The sequence below is a fragment of the Rhinatrema bivittatum genome, chromosome 17 (genome assembly GCF_901001135.1).
Source record: "Rhinatrema bivittatum chromosome 17, aRhiBiv1.1, whole genome shotgun sequence".
Taxonomy (NCBI): domain Eukaryota; kingdom Metazoa; phylum Chordata; class Amphibia; order Gymnophiona; family Rhinatrematidae; genus Rhinatrema; species Rhinatrema bivittatum.
In genome coordinates, this window is record NC_042631.1 from 4,219,899 (window position 1) to 4,237,726 (window position 17,828).

A 17,828-nucleotide genomic window follows, 5' to 3' on the forward strand; every position below is an offset into this window, starting at 1 on the left:
ATAACCTGGTACCAAAACAAATACTCATTAAAAAAAAAGGAGAGCTGAAAGAAATGAAACAAGCCGGATGGTGAATGATCCCCGACGTACGATTTATTTCGCAAGGTTAGAGGCAGAGATGTGAGTACAGGCAAACAAGTGGAGACATTGTTCAGCATTTCAATAAAAGTCAATCTTTCATCACAGCGTGCATACCAAAGATGTGAGGTTTGCTCTTTCTAGGAAAATAAAAAAAAAAAAATGGTCGTGGTGGTGAGGGATGCCAGAGCCTATCTCACAGCTGCAGTGTCCAACGCAGTGGCAGCTAGACACGATGAGATGGCATCTTACATGCTTTTATCCTCAGGATTGATAAGGGGCAGACAGTGATTCAAGAAGGATGGGTGAGAGGCAGAGAAGGAAAACAGAATTCACCGCTTGTTGCAAGCAGTTGTTGGGAAGATAATGCAGAATGACCAAATGACCCTGTTTACAATACTGTATCCTCCTCTGCCCTGATTTTTAAATCACTATTATTGCAAAACATCCTGGGATTTGGAATCATGCTTTTCCTATTCAAGCAACAAGGCTGCAAGTCCTGGAATTCTTTGTAGAGGGAATAAACAAAAAAACTGGAATGGAGGAAATTATGCCAGTGTTTACATTTGATGACTTCTGTTTGGGACTAGGGGCCATAGACAGTTCAAAATAAAAGAACACCCTCATTAAAGATTAAAAATCAGAAAGATAGCATGAGATACTACATTCAAGCAGGAGTATAAGAAAGTGGTCTTCAGCAGAGGACTACCAGAGGTCCGTATTCAAAAGTATTTAGCTGGATAACTTACGTTATCTGCCTAAATGAAGATTTAGACTCTTATCCAGTTAAATTCTAGCCAGCTAATCAGCTAAATTCTACCAGGATAACTTGATAAATTAGGAGTGGTCTGGAGACACAATTGGGAGGAGTTGTTAGCCAACTAGAGGCCTTATTTACTAAGTATTTTTCCCATAGACACAGAATGGGAGAAAAGCCTTAGTAAATCAGGCCCTAAGTTAACCCAATAACATAGCCAACTACATCTGATTGGGCCAAATAGTTGTCCTAAAGTTAGCCGGTTAGTTAGCCAGCTATATTCAGTATTACAGTTGTTCTATTGAATGTACCTCCAAAGTTAGCTGGAAAAGTTTATCTGGCTAACTTTGCTATCCAGATTGTGACTGAATATGGACCTCATAGTAAGTATCCATTGATTCTCTCTGCAGAAAGAGTCGGGAATGCTAACGCTATCCGAAAGTGGCAACAGAAAAAAAAATCTGGTAGAATTTGGAGGTTTATGCCAATCAAAAAAATGAAGAAGGGGAGCTGACAGTCCCTTTTTTCATCACACTGCGAAAGGTAATCATGGTACAATCGATTGGCAGAAATATTTCTTTCCTCTTGCTCATACCTCTCATTTACAGGTGATGGAAGTTTTAAAGCAGCTCAGGAAATTTGTATCAGAAGACCTAGACTAGACATGAGTCAGTGATAACTGCAGACTGTAGAATAATATATTTATGGATTCATTTGTGAGAGGATATGCTAAGGAATAGAAACATTTGATACAATGGGTTCTTCATTGAAAAGTCTAATGGGTAAGCTTTAGAAGCATTGCCAACAATCTCGTTATTTGGCAGAAGTAAATTGTATTTTAGATAATGCAAATCAAGAGTCATAATGATGTGTTGGTTGTGGCAGTTTGTGTGCTACATTGATCCTCTAGACTTCATCCCAACCCAGCCTAGATCAACCAATGCCGATGTGGCTCATGACTGATAGCCAAGAAATATCAAAAATCATAAAATACTTCAGAATGGTTTGAAGTGTAGAGATTTGGACTGAATCCTGGACAAGACAGAATAGAGTTGTTGTTCCAGATTGACCAAAGCATTTTCAGATCCAGCATATACCAGCAGAGTGCCTTCACTCACACCTTGCATATTTCATGCACACTAGAGCCACCCAACACAAGCCTACATAGAGGCAAGCTGCAGATATACAGCTCATTGTATGCTGATTTTCCTTATATAGGAAAATGACTTTGAAAGAAAAATGTTATTCATTTCTGCATTTAAGGTGACTTTTTGGGGTAGGCTTTGGAATCTGGGAGAAGATAACAACTCTGTATACAACTTCTTCCCAAGGAGGTAACTGAATCAGATGAGTTGGGAATATTTTAGCTCCCAACCACCAGAGAGGTTTGGTATGATAACATACTTTCTAAGTGGATCTCAAAGCTGAAGTACAGAGGGAGAGGAGATTAGCATACAATTTTCCCCAAGAAGCATAAATATCATAGAATGTAGCTGTGTGTAAGACTTTTCAGAAATGTCAGGCTGCAGATCAGCAGCTCCATCCTTGGTGCATTATAGCCTGTGGCACCTTGTGTGTAAGAGGAGCTTGTGTGTAAGAGCAGCACCAAACAATAATTTAAGAAACCAGAGGTGAAAAAAGATGATAAAGTCTCTCATAGGTTCAGAATAAGGGCCCCTAAGCATTGATTTTGGACAGGCCTCTAGAGGCAAGGAAGAGAGGATCCACTTCAGAAGATTCATGAGTGGGCTTCTTTCTTTCTTAGGTCTGCTTGGGCAGAATTTCCGCCACGGATAGCAGGTGATAGAAAGGCGAAGGAGCCTAGAATGTCTACAATGAGATGGGCAATGAAATGGGAAAGGTAGAAAGGGATACCAAGTGGTAAGGGATAATGAAAGTAGTGCTCTTCACATCACCTACTTTTTGACCCATTAGTTGTCATTGAGTACAGAGCTATTCATAGCAGTAATTGCAGTCCAACATGCAAAAGGTTGATTCATGCTTGAAGAGGAAGCACTTAGTATGAAGAACAAGTATGAGCACCCTCCCAATCCTAAAGGTCTCTAAATTTAAGCATAAACCCTTGCGTATGTATTGTATGTGTTCAAGGTCACTTGCTGTAGGTCAGCTTAGTAATTAAATTCACTTTTTACAGCTTATGAACATTCAGCTGTGTTTTTCCTTCCTAAAACTTCAAGGACCATCCGCTAGGAAAACATGATTATAGTGAGCAAACTAAGAAAGCCTGCCTAGAGAGAGAGACATGCACCTTAAATGCATCATTTTTACAAAATGACTTTTATCAGGGGAAGGTCACTTTGAATTTCCTTTCCTACTTACATTTGGAAGGTGCTAAAAAAAAGAAAAGCTTTGATCGCTCCTAGTTCACTTAGATACTGTGGTGATGAACAAATAACTTTCATCATGGGAGGTACACTCAGGCCCTTTGGTACTGCAAAGGAGCTGAGGTCCAGGGAAGGGAACAATTTGAAAGATAGAAATGGAAATGAGGAAGGGGTACTGGGCGGTTCCAATCTTTGGATCAAATTTACAATAATGTAGGAGACGTTTTAGGCTGGAGGGGTGCAAGGCCTGATATAGGTCTTTATTTATAGGGTAGGGGAAGGAAGAGAGTCAGCCTGCAGGTCCTTTTCTTTCTTTGTTTTCAATACTGACAGCACTACTTACTTAATTGGATATCTTTGAAGATACTTGATTAAGTAGAAAGTTATCCAGCCACACAAAGCAGGATAACTACAAAATCTAACCAGCTGATTTCAAGCGATGGCTTGAGGGGATGAGTGTTTGTGGATTGTATGATGAGGGTGGTAGGGTGAAGGTGTAGGTGTGGGGGGGCATGTGGCAGTGAAGGGTGCATGTGTGGGTGGTGTGTGTGTGGAGTGTGGTCATGCTAGGAGAGGTTGAGTAGTATGTGGAATTGATGTGGTTTGAATGACTGTGAAGGTTTATTTGTGGATAGAAGTGTTTGTGTAAATATGATTTTGTGGTGAGAGCGTGGTGTATGGTACTGTGAGTGGATGAGTGCCTAGGGATGACTGTGTGTGTAGGGGGTTGAGTGTTGCAATAGGGCATGCAGGGTTGGGTGGTGTGAAGGGGTAAGAGGTGTACAGGAAGCAAGTATTGCGACAGGATTTCCAGGAGTATATATAGTGTAGGTGCCTGTGGTTAGGGGTGTGTTGTGAGGGTATTTTTTTTGGTGATATAAGGGGGTAATTCACTGGGATAAAGTAGGTTTGGAGGGGAGGGGCTGAGTGTTGTGACTGGATTTATGGTGTGGTGCATAGTTATGTGGAGCTGTGAGGTGTGTTGTGGTGGTAGCACTGTCATTGATGTGAGGGGATATTTGTCATGACTGGGTTTATGGTGCTGTTGGTGATTGTGTGACGGTGAAGGTGCAGGTTGCTTTGTGGGAGGTGTGTGGTGGTGTTGTCAGTGGTATGAGGCAGGGTGAGTGTTGTGAGTGGCGTTCTGGTGGTATGTGTGGTAAGAAACAGTAGAGGGCTGCGTGTGGGAGATGTGTTTCAGGATATGTATTTGTGGGATGTAGTGATTTGAGTGAGTTGAATGGTGTTGGGTAGGGGCAGTTGTGTTTGTCGATTGCATGCTATGGGGATGTGAGAGAGTGCATGAGTGTGGGTGCTATTTTCTAATTCTACTTTCCACGTTGTCATCCTTCCTACTGCCCCTATACTTCCTCATCTTTTCTGCATCCCTCCTGCAGACTCTCTGCACTTGTCCTCCATCTCCATCCCTCCTCCCACTCTTCCCTTCTACTTCCCCTCCATCTACTCCCTTGATCATGTGAGCTGCAGTTTTCAGGAGGCTGTTTTGTTTGAGGGCTCTATGCTTTTTTTCCCAGGCAGACTGCCCCATTAGTGATTCCCCAAATTCTGCAGAGTCCAGGCTGGAGTTTGTTTTCCAGCTCCTTGTGTAACCCTTGGTGCCTACTCTCCCCACCCGCCATGCCTGTGACTTGCGGGTGTTTATTTCAAAACCATTGCAGCATTTCACTTAGTCTCTAGGGCTCTGCACATATTTCTGCTGCTAGGGACTTCTGTACCACAGTCATTGCCAATTCCATGTGTGCAGTTGTGTGTGCGCATGCCCTGTCATGCTGAATATTGTTGAAAACACTGGAGTAAGTCTATAAATAACTTTTCTTAAGGAAAAAAGAGCAGACAATGAAGGATTGCCTTGGGCAAAATGAGCAGAGATTTGTTGGTATTACTGGATGAAGAGGCCATCTCAATGATGCATCAAGCCAGTTGTATAATCAAAGCAAATTAATTATCACCTAGCAACAAGCAGTGAACTATAGCAAGCCTTTCCCTAGCACCCACAGAAATCAACACATTTGAGGAAGAACATTTAGGATAAGTAATAGGGCTTTGATTCAAAGCTTTCTGAGTAGGTATGATGCATATGTCTCTGCAGAGAGAGGATTTAGTCACCGGAAAGGGCAGAGTTGACCAGTTTTGGAATTGAAACTCTTTTCGTTAGAGCGAACATACAAACTTGACAGATCTGAATCATGAGTTGGGTAGCACTAAAGCATGCGTAGGGTAAGTCAATATATTTGACTTTTTCTTGAGAATTTCATGGGGAAAATGTGCTAATTGAACATTATACAAAATGTTTCTTTTTCTCATTTGCAGAGCTACTGCACAGTAGAAATATGTAGCAGGTCTACTCCCAAGAGAAACAGGGCTGGCAGAATAGTATGTGTTTTCAAGGTCTATTTTCTATCATATGTGCCAGAGTACATTTTGCAGAGCTGAGATTGATGGGATATTTCACCCAAACAGCTAATAATACCAGGGTTATTCCAACAAGTATTTTTAAGAGGTTAATTAAGAATTGATTTTATTTGGGGAAGAGAAAATGGAACGGACTTGTGTCTTAGGGTTCTTATAAAGCTTATGCACACTCAGGATGTAAAATAAAATCAAGCGATCAGATGTGTATATTCACTACCAATGCTGCTAACCCCTACAGAAAACCGTGCACTACATGTATGCAAAATGTGTTGTATGTATATGAGGACAGATGAGATCCAAAAGTGTTCATGCTTCATACATGAATCTCCATAGGGGAAATGTCAAATATCTGGTAGTAGCAAATGCCTTGCCTGTTTTACAGATTTATACCTCCTTCACCATGGGGACTGTGGCATTCTTACTACAGAGGTTTAGTGCTTTCCCACCCATGTACTAGATAACTTCAGAGCACTGACATCATTAGGCCCACAGAGGGCAATTACTGGAATCATTTTTAGAAAGATTTTTTGATGCATCTAGTGAGTGGATGCTGGTGCATCTCTGAATGTTAGCTGTGCCATTTTACAATCCACAAGAGAATGATCTAACCAAGATTCTTGCAGAATGGGTATGGTATGTTACTACACAGTGCTTCACAGATAGGACATGAAGAATTAACAAGACAGAAGTCTTGGCTGCTCTCACTGTATTCAGAAAGTGTCATGTAAATTATTTACTGTAATATTTCTGGGCATAATTAGTCAACAGATTGCCATTTGCAAGAGCGGAATGCTTCAAAGAAAATGGGTTTTGAATTGCATCTAAGATTTGCCGGCTCAGGATTCAGTGATTTATTTTCCTGCCCAAATATTTACAACTAGCCAAGTACCCATTTAGATTGTTTTTGTTTTACAGTTTGCAGTATGTGCCTGCAAACTGAAAGATCAGGAAAATAAACTCCCAAGATGTTCGCTTTTTTGTTTGTAATGATAAAAACCTGCTGTTCAAATCTATGTTCTAATGAGGATCAGTCTATACTACAAGAAAGAGGAAGAGGCAAAAAACATCCCAGGAGTAGTCAAACCAGAGCAAGGTCAGTGGTGTGAAAATATGGCCTGAAAATTAAAACAAAAAATCAGGGAAACACAGCACTTAAAGCACAAGACAGCATATTAAAAAACTAAAAAGGCCCCTAGGAACACACAAAGTGGTTGATTTTAAAAGCATTGCACACCCAAAAATACCCATACACATGAGTTTGTGGATTGCATGTGAGCAACGCAGGTTTTAAAAGCCACGATTTATGTGCATATATGCATGTGTGCAAGCAAAAAATAAGGAGGTGGAAAAGAAGTGGAGAATGGGTGTTTTGAGTGTGACACCGTATTTTAAAAACTGAGGTGATAGTGTGCAGCGGCTTGCTTACTGCTGCTACTGATCAGGAGCAAGTTTGCAGATCTTGTGTTTTAGGGCTTACACAACAGGGTGAGGGGTCAACTAAGGTGTGTGCTTGATGAAGAATTAGAGGGGTATGGATGGTCTCGAAATTGACTGGGCAAACTGATGGACTTTTTGGAAAAACTGGAAATGTCCCTTGCACGAGCATATTTTAAAATCTGCTTACATAATTGGTTTAAAGTGGCAAAGTCTTATGGGAAATATGCAAAGTAGGTTTGGTCAAGTAATCTCTTACAATTAGCAGCCTACTTACACATGGTAGGTGTATTTTAAATCATATGCATTCCAGTGTATGGGTGCATGCGCACTCGCATTGAAATTAGCCTGAAAGGATATAATCCATAAAAAGTCAGAAATCAAAATACCATCATGTTCATATTTTGGCATTGTTGTATTTCCATGACTTTTTTGATCTTAATGACAAATTTTCATACCACTGGGCTCACTATCTTCCAAATGAAGAACAAAAAAATGTTTTTATTGTCCAATGTTTATTTTTTCTTAAAAACTTCTGTTACGCCCCTACCCTTGTTTCACGTGGACAGGGCCTTACCTCCATGGCCCTGTACTGCCCGATGCTGCCCTTCACGGGCTGGAGGCTGCAACCAAAGCCGGGGCCTCACCTGAGACAACCGACGCCGGGTGCTTCCGTGGCCCGGCCACCATCTTGCCAGCACGGTAGGAGCCGTGCCGAGTCTTTGCCTCGCCTGGAGGCCACTTCCCTTTTGGGGACCTGCCTGTGGCCCAGTCTTCTCTTCCTCGTCGTGGCAGGAAGCCGCCGATGTCATCAGGGCCTGCCCAGAGGCCCAGCTTCCTCCGCTCCATCTCCTACCTGCACAGCAGCAAGGACGCCACTGTCCAGGGTTCTGAACTTCCTATTCCTGCTCCTCCTCCTAGGGGGCAGGCCTGCAGCTCTCTTCCCTTCTTAAAGGGACAGAGAGGTGTGGTCCTCCTAGCAGCTCCTCCCAGGGAGTTACCCTCTCAGCCCTTTAAGAGGGCCTTGCTTCATTCCAGCTTTGTCTTTGCATCAGCTCAGATGCTCCTGAAGACATCTCTTCATCTGATGCCTGTTCCTGAGTCCAGGTCCAGATGTCTATTCCAAGTCCAGATGTCTGCTCCAAGTCCGGACATCCATGAGTCCAGATCCCGTGGTCTGTTCCAAGTCCGGATGTCCGTGAGTCCAGATCCCATGGTCCGTTCCAAGTCCGGACGTCCATGAGTCCAGATCCCATGGTCTGTTCCAAGTCCGGATGTCCGTGAGTCCAGATCCCATGGTCCGGACGTCCGTGAGTCCAGATCCAGATATCTGTTCCAAAATGTTCCATGGTTCAAGTCCTGCAGTCCATTCCAAGTTCTGCAATCAGCTTCAAGATGTTCCAAGAGGTCTGTGAGTCCTCGTCCTGTAATGTCCTTGTCTCCCTTTGATGTTGTCCCGGTCCTAATGCTCCAGGTCTGGTGGGACCCATGCCTCCGCAGATGTCCTGCTTTTATTCTGAGTCTTCTAGCTTCAAGCTTTTATCTGTTCCTAGTTCTAACTCTGGAGGATCCTAGGGGTTTCCACTACTCTGTGCTATGAGACTTCCTGAGCTCACCCCGATCTCCTCGTGGTCTGCAACCAGCCATCTGGCTGTGTGGTCCATGACCAGCCCCACATGCTGTGTAGGGCACCTGAGGGTCTTGCTCATCCCCACCTGTGTATTGTCCTCACCCGAGTCTTCAGTGTGGTCCTTGACCAGCCCTATGTGCTGTGTAGGGTGCCTGAGGGACTCGTCTTCATTCCAAGTCTTCTGCTCTATGCTCCAAGTCCCAAGTCTTCTGCTCTATGTTCCAAGTTCCAAGCTCCACGACATACTCTTCGAGACTCCCAAGCTCCACGTCATTCTCCTCGAGAGTCCCACGTTCCAAGTTCCTCTTTGACTCTTGTGCTCTAGCTTTCCTTGAACTCTCTTGGGTTCCAAGTTCCTAGTCCTAGCCAGAGACCTTGTTGTAGCCCTGTGTTCCAAGCTCTGTCCAGCTCTGCTCCTGTGGCACTCATTCCCGCACACACACCTCACCACAGGTGTGACTCATGTCCTGACCTGAGCCGCCCTGTGACCCAAGGGTTCCGCTCTCCCATGAGAAAAGTGATGCGCACCGAGCCCACACCATCGGCCTCTGAAGGCTGCACTCACAACAACTTCTCCAGATTATAGTTTCATAGCCTGCGTTTCTGCCGTGTCTGGTACTCCTTTTTAATCTGCAGTTGGACATAAAGATGGTGGAAGCTTTTCTCAAAGATCCCTGTTTTGAAGCATCTTGTTTGTCTTTTTTTTTTTTTTTTTTCAAGGAAAGGATCTCCCATTTATTTATTTCTTTAGAACAAATCAAAAAGGCTCAAATTTCCCAGGATTTAAAACTCATATTCTGGAAATCCCCTAGGTGCCCTTAGGAAACGTTTGGACTAGATATACAGTGCAGAATATTATAAACATGAAAATGCCTAGAGGGCAGCCTATGATCAGTTCTAAGGTCAAGTGAGGATCATTCACAGAATTCTTGAGTTTTGCACACTAAGCTCTAGAGTTTCTTCCATATTGTGAACCATTTTGACCAATCTTTTATTGAAAAAGTGGTATATAAATCCATTTTAAATAAATAAAATAAATATTGTGACAGTGGAAAAAATGTTTAGCTAATATGGCCTCAGAGCTCTCTTACATGACATTTTTATGCCTGGTTCATGAGTCCCTAGCTTCTGTGGTTAACTTGGGCATGATGATACATGCTGTGATAAAAAAATAACAGAGGGCAGAAAATATTTTCTTGATACCTTCATGTTTTAGAAAAGATTTCCAGTTAGAACTGGCACATAAGGGAGGAGCAATATGGTGGACACCTATCTTGCTACGGATGGTTAATTTTTATCTTACTGACTTCCTTTTTATCATTAATATGGTTAAGAGGAAGGGTGAGTTCCAAGACTTACCCGACACGAGAGCAGTGTCTCTATCCTCTGGATCTATTGATAGATTTGTGAGCCATGGCGAGAGACAGCTGGGAGGCTCTAGTACAGGGCTGCTTGGAAGTTCAGAGGAGGAAAATTTCCTGATGACTTCCAAGGCCCTTGATGTTTTGTTAAACCTGGAACAAAGGAAGCTGCTGCTGCTGGGGCCTGTTGCAGGAGGGTTTGGACACATTATCAGGAGGGGACCAATCCTGTTCAATCTCAGCACAATAGCAGACCTAGTGACGTTGCAGCTGGAACCCTGTGGAATGCTGGCATTGACCTCAACCAAGTTGCTAAAGATGATAAAATCCTCAATAGAGCTGGTTGGAGCTGTAAGAGGTTGGCATGGGTGACAATCAAGTTTTGAAGTCTCAGGCACCCTTTACTTTGAAGAGACTGCAAGTCTTCTCATGAGAAGCTATTTAGGATAGCTATTGAAGGTTTGGAGAAGGGTTTATCTGCACAAATCTCTCAGATATATTCTGCATATCAGGACTTTAAACAAAGATTGGAACAGTGTGAGAAGAGAGTAGAAAATAATATTGGAAAAATGAACTCCTTGGAGCAGAAGGTTGTCTAGTTGTAGGCTAATATGTCTCTTTTGGTTAAGGATATACTATGTTACATCACAAGACTGAACATTTTGAGAATATTGTAAAATTTAAGGTTTATTAATTTTCCAAAAATTAGTATGATTTTGTACAAAGAGATCTTTAAAAAAAAAAAATATGCTTGATGATCTTAAAATTCCAATGAGTCTCTTCTCCCAAAGGCCTAGTAAATGAAGGATGATAAAAATGGAATGGAATCTGTTTCTCCACATAGTCTGGACTTGAATTCTTTTCTTGAATCAAGGATTTACAAGTGAAAAACGCTACATTAATTGTTTTCTTGGTCTTGGAGTCTGATCACAACTGGATAATGAAGCTTTTCTTTAGATACAAGGATGGTTTGTTTTATAGATGTAAAATAAAGATATTTCTTAACGTAGCTGCTGTGACTCGAAAAAGAAGGAAACAATGTTTGCTTCTAGGACCTGAAGTGTTAGAAATGGAAGCTATGTTTTTCTCCTAATAAGATATCAGCATACCAATATGTTTTTTTCGAGGTTTTTTTAGCTTACTTTTTTTCTTAGTGCCAAATCATTGGAAAGTGCTTGAATGGGATCTACTCTGGGCAGCCCATCTGGAATGTAGCATTCATTCTTGCCAATTTTTCTTCTAGGAGGGTGTCCTTGATTTTCTTGTTTGAAATATTCTTCACTTTAATGTTTTCTCTTCCCGCAATGGTTGTGGATTTATGTATGATTTCCTTTTTTTCATCATTACTCTGGCATTATAATTTGTTTGTGTACTTTGCTTCTCAAGATTAATTCTTGTAATTAATTTGAATTTAAAAAAAATACATTTATAAAAATTAAAAGATTTCATGGTATTCTACAATATACACATTTTTTTAAACCATGGACAGCTCCAATTAAAAAAAAACAACCAGCACCCCCCCCCCCCCCCCTAGACATTATAGGATGGGGTTGGAAAAAGAATGGGAACAGTTACAGAAAAATGTCACCCGCAGCTTTTTGTTCTGGAATAAAAAGCTTTGTTAACCTGAACAGTTTGCACTAAAGTGATCTCCTCATGTTCAAATTGCAGAGTTCCCTTTCCCTTAGATAATATTCAAGCAAAAGCCACCTTAACTCTTGTTTCTTTCCTCTGAAGTTTTTTTGCCCTCATCAGGGTGCATAATTGAAGTGTGTGTGTGTGCAAAATAGACATTCTTCACAACCTCTCTTAATTTACCGTCTGACGATGATAGTGATACAAGAACTGGAGAAGGTTGATTATAAAAAAAAAAAGAGGTTTGTTTTTTTCTTAAACACAAACACTGTCATTATGCAATTATGATAATAATAAACTTGTATTTATAATACCATTAAGCCTCATACCAGCTGTACAAGATGACCTTGACAAAAAGGAACAAGCAGAATTACTACAACCAACACACTTTACAGAGCATGGAGGAAACACCCTTTCCAAGGTGTCATTAATTATCTCAAATAGCCCTTAGGCAAGTGCTGCAGATTAAAGAAGCAGCTTTACCTGCAGTGCATTCCTCAGGGAGGGGGTTGCATTTTAAGCTTTAATTTTTGCTCCATTCTTACTTTTTCTAGTCTTATTTCTAGGCCTCCTTTCTGTTCATAATTGCTTGTATGGTTCTTACCTTGCTACATGCGTGTAAAATAAATTCTGCTTGCCTTTTTATTATGGCAGCATTCCTGTTTTGCTCAGGGCACTCTTCAGCTCTGGTGTTGTCCTGCTACTCTGAGTGCCTGAGAGGTTTCTGGCAACAGCAAGGCAATTCATTCAGATCCATGATGGAGGAAGTAAGAAAGTCTGAACACCTGTTTCTCTATGGAAATGAGATGGCAACCAAAATCATTTCATTTTTCCTAACTACTGGTTGGATGGCTGAAACCTTTTTGTGTATCAGCTGACAGCTAAGCCCAAGCAAAAGAAAACCAGAGGAGAAACTACATCTGCTGAGGAGATTCCCGCACGTGAGGATGGAGTTATGCTCAGTGTGCACTGCAGGGCTCCTCCACACCCCCCCCCCCCCCCGCATACCTGATTTACCAGCATTTAGGGGCAAAATCTTGCATTTTTGTGAAGTCTGCTTAGGTTTCTGCTTAGGTTTTCTGTTTCTGCAACAAAAGAAACCCCAACTATTCATGAGCTGAATCAAGATTTTTTACTTTTTATATATTTATTTATATATTTATTTATTTAAAAATGTTTGTATACCACCTTTACAATTCAAAGAATTAATCAAACTGTTCACAGCTAACATACACAATAATAAAATAAAACAAAGCATCCAACAAAAAATAAAATACAGACTAAAAAATTGTTAACCTAATCTTATAATAAAATAAAAATAGAACTATGAATTGTTTTGAGGTATGAGATGATTTAAAGCTGGCAGGGATCCAGGTTGTTCTTTTGGTGTAACTGGGGACATAGACCTGTCTTGATTCTTTATTTTGCATCCCAAATGCATTGTGTGACATTTGTAGCCCTGCCTTTTCCATTAGAACTTACAGCACTACAGATCCCAGAATGCATGAAGTTTGGGCAAGGTGGTGCCAGTGAAGAGAGAATTATTAAAAGGAAGGGAAAGAATAAGACTGTGCTATCTTTTTATAATTCGTTGCAACCAGCAGTGGAATAAAGTGGTAAGGAGAGGGTCAACATGAGATTTGGGGTAAAGATAGTAAGAATAGTCATTATGCAATTTTGTTAGGCAAGTAAGACGCCAGTTATACTCTAGTTATCACTATCAGCAGAAAAAACTTTCATCTACCACACCTCCATATCTTCCTCCAGGTAAAGCTTGGTGCAAGGGCAGATTGGTGGCTATTGGGGAAGCTGGCAGCACCACTACCTGTTGTGTATTATAGCTAAATGGAGGATTATTCCCATTGCTACTGGTTAGGATTGCCAACTAACCTGATTTTTTTTCTGGACTGTACAGATGTGTGGCACTGTACTGAGAAAAAAGAAAGAGGGCTAAAATGTTTGGCAATGTATCAGTTTTAGTCCTCCAGCTGCAGGTTAGCATCCAAGCATCCCCTGAGGTTATACAATTACGGTGGAAGCTTTCCTAGCTGCGCTATATTCCTTATGTATTGGACACATGTATTTTGTGTCACTTGAATATACTTTAGTTCACAATTTAATCAGAAGCCTAATAAATTTACAAAACATTAGTTTGGCCCCTGGACTAGTTAAAGCAAACCTTTTTTTTCAGGGTTAAGAAGTCTGAGAGCTAGCGGTCATGATCTGAGGCTTCAAAGAAGTAACATCAGAAAATATTTCTTCATAGAAAGGGCAGTGGATGTATGGAGCGACCTGGCAGTGGGGGCAAAATACAAATACAGAGGATCATTGATTGGAAAGGAATAAATAAATGTAATTGAAAGGTGGCTGAGTGGCACTGAGGTATTATATCTGTTCTTCTTGTCCTTTAAAAAAATAACGCATCCTTTGCTGTTTAATCAGAAGTTCATATCAGAACACAGGATACAACATGTTTAAAATGTGTCTGAAATTACACACCAAAGCTACAAACCAAGAACCAGAACCACAGAGATGAGCTATGGAGGGGTCTCCAAACCCCTAAGTGTTAGGAAGTAGACCTTTAATTTATGAGGTTTTTCATGCTCAGCATTAGAAAAGGGATGATAGGGAACATTAATTAAAATCACCCAAAGTGCACATTCAGCACTTTAGGCTGTGAGCAGTAGGACAGTCAAATGGGGCTTGTTACATTATCTTTGTATCCCCTAAATGTTGGCCTCTTTCCAATTCTACATGTTTCCTTCCAGCTTGTTTAATTGTCTGCCCAACCATTCAGTGTAACAGTAACCTCCTGGAAAAGGGAACACGTTTTTGTGATCCCTGTCAGTAAGCTAATAGCAAATGATTACCAAAGACTACCGAGACGGGAAGAAATTCTAGCACTTTGTATCAATCATATCAGTCAAGACCAAAAACAAAAGGCACAATGGCATTGTCATTTTCTATTGGCTGTGGTCAAGTAATGCAACGTGTTGTGTCCGTTCCTAGAAAGCGAAGGGAAGCAACCTCACCAGCATCTCGTGAAATCCCTTTGTAGCAGGAAAAATGCTACAGATGCAGCTGATGGGCTCCTGTCCTCAACAGCTCATGCCCTAAAACATCTGTTAGTCTATAAGGTGCCTACAAATTAATGATACTTTTCATTTTTATTTGGAGGAATTGCTGAATCTTAAAACTATCATTCATTTGTAAGTACATTTTTCATTCAAGCACAAGGACGGTTACAACTTTTGTATTGCTCTATATTCTTTATTGTATACAGAGGGTGGACTTGCCTCCTGCTGTATTTTTGGCCAGTCTATAAGGTGCCACCAACTGCTTTGTCATTTTTGCTGCTAACATGGCTATCCCTCTGGTGGCTCTATGCCAGGGACATGTCACTGAAGATTAGCAAGAGTGTCCAAACCTCCCATGGACCAGAGCATTGCGTTCCATGGTTAGTGGTGTGCACCTGCCCTGGCAACCTATAATTAAATGAGAGCAGGAGCTCTACTGTCAAACAGAAAACAAAAACAATTCCTTAAAGTAAAAATACAGTCAAAACCTTGGATCTAAACAACCCCCCCTGAGCTCAGTATTCAGAGGCATTTAGGGCCTGATTCACAAAGCTTTTTCCCACAGACACAGAATGGGACCCTTTGCTGCTGCATACGTTAGAGGTTATCTGCCTAAGTGCTGACTTTTGAATATTCTGTACAGTTCATTTATTTATTTATTTATTTATTTATGGTTTTTATATACCGATCTTCTTGCATTATATGTAAATCAAATCGGTTTACAGAGAACAGTTGAATAAGCTTGCTTGTGGGCAATTACATATAACAAAGAACTTTTTTGAGTAACATATTGTATAAATTTTTTGAATAACATTTAAACATAAGAGCAAAAATATACATGGCAAAAACATAAACATAAGAGCAAAATATACATGGCACAACAAAGTCTTATATGTCTAAATCTTAATGTTTTAGATTGAGCTTTTCTAAATAGCATTTAAAGAAGAAATAAATAGCCAAAAAAGACAATGTCTAAAATATGGTATTATGGAATATTCCTAGTTCCTAATTGTACAGATGTCTTACAGGAAATTTGTTAACAGTAGTCTAAGATAATTTACTTCTGCATTGGTGATTCGAAGCGAACAGGGAGGAATGGGAATGGGTAGAGTAGGGATGAGGGGGTCGGGATGGGTGGGCGAAAATCAGAATCAAAGGGGGGAGAGAAGAATAAAGGGAGGGGGGATGGAGGGGTTATATAATTAGAGCGGAGAGGATGTAATTATATATAGATTAATTATATATAGATAAGTCATTATCCATCTAAAATCAGGCCAGTCAATGTGTGGGAGTTCCAGGAGCATTCTGGGTTGAGCTTAAGTTAACCAGATAACTTATCCAGCCAATTCTGATATTCAGAGGTAACAACTCTGGTTGTGCCAAAAAGTAGCCCTAAAGTTAACTGGATAGAGTTATCTATCTTTTTTTTTCAATGTAATATTCAGTTTTAATCAATATTACATGATATAAAACAAAACTTTTGAATAATACAGGAAATAGAAAAAAATACAATACATAATTCAAGTTCATGAACAAGTCCACATAAAGGGAGCAGCAGCAATCTTCCTGGACTGTTAAAGGATCAACATTCAAGAATTTTTATCAGAAATGAAAGTTTCTAAGTGAACAGGATCCAGAAATTTATATTTATTTCCTTGATATTCTACCACACACTTACAAGGGAATTTTAGAGAAAAAGTCACACCTAATGCTAAGACTTGAGGTTTCAAACTGAAAAACAGCTTTCTTTTAGCTTGTGTCTCCCTAGAGACATCAGGAAAACCTTGGAACAGTCTGACCACAGAAAGGAGAGTCTTTATGTTTAAAATATTGCTGAAGAAATAAATCCTTATCGCTAGCTGACACAAAGGATGCTACAAAAATAGACCTTGTTGCTATATTATCGTGAGAGGTCTGCAAAAACAAGGATACATCCAATCTATTTATGGCAGCCAGAACATCCATGGCTCCATCCTTTGTTTGCACCTCTCATTTCTCATCAGGCACGTAATAAGAATTTGATAGAGGAAAAGGTTTATCAGGAGACAATTATATCTCAACAGCATAGTTTTTAAACAATTCAATCACAGATAGCAAACTCGTTTTTGGAAAATTAAATTATTTGATCTTAATCTATTTTCTAGTAATTCTCATTTATAATGTAAATTCCTGAAGCCATTGAAGATTGTATACTAGACATAGGTCCAATTTGGCTATCTTTAAGATATCCAGCTATATTATATAGTACGGCTGCACTGCTGCATATCCCTCCAAAGTTAGCCATGAAAGTGAAATAATATATTATATTGTGTAGCAAAATTTCTTCCAGTTTTTTATAAAGTGAAATACCCTTAAAAATTTCAACTGTGAGAAGAAATACAGCTGAGAAGAACAAAATCCTAAAAATATTCACTGACTGGTTGATTTTAAAGTCCTAAACATGCCAAAGCTGGGAGATATGCACGTGATTTGGCTCGGCGTGCATCGCACAGATTTTTAAAAAACGCACGAGCATGTAAGTATCTCCCAGTACATGCACAAATGATGATGTTCAAAAAAACGGGGTGGGGTGGGTGGAGTCTGTAATGTAAATGCACAAGCATGCGCTGGAGGGCGTGTAAGCATTAAAATAAAATAAACTAGGCAAATCAACAGGGTTTTAAGGGTTGGGACTAATAGGGTAAAAGGGAGGTAAGGTAGCTGGGAGGTTTAGGAAGTCCTCTCTTTTACTGGGGCAAACTGGGAATGAACTGGGGAAGCAGGTAATTGTCAGCGTGCATATCTATTAAAATCCTCCCCACTTACGCAATCGAGGCAGCGTTTGAACGTACATTCGCACATCGATATAAAATCATGCTCACATGTTCGCGTGTGTAGCTGATTTTATAACAGACTCACGCATACGCTTTTATACGCACATATGTTATAAAATCGCTGTCTCTATGTATGCGAACTGGCAGACATGCACACGTGTGCACCCACGAGTGGGTCTTAAAATTCACCTCTGATTCTGCAAGCCTTTAAAATATGTACCAGCACAAAAATGTGGTGGTGGTACTAGGGTGATCCACTTGTAGA

At 40.5% G+C, this 17,828-nt stretch overlaps 1 protein-coding gene across 4 annotated transcripts in view; it reads left to right on the plus strand.

The window, feature by feature from the left end:
• The window catches only part of LRRC4C (leucine rich repeat containing 4C), a 983,140-nt gene that overhangs the window by 179,191 nt on the left and 786,121 nt on the right, over positions 1 to 17,828 (plus strand). The window contains exon 1 of one of the 4 annotated variants that reach the window (XM_029582722.1): positions 1,265 to 1,378. The exons of the other annotated variants lie outside the window; for them this stretch is intronic. The gene's annotated coding sequence lies outside the window, so the exon portion shown is untranslated. Of the gene's footprint in view, positions 1 to 1,264; positions 1,379 to 17,828 lie in introns of those variants that run through there. 4 annotated transcript variants of the gene reach the window in all.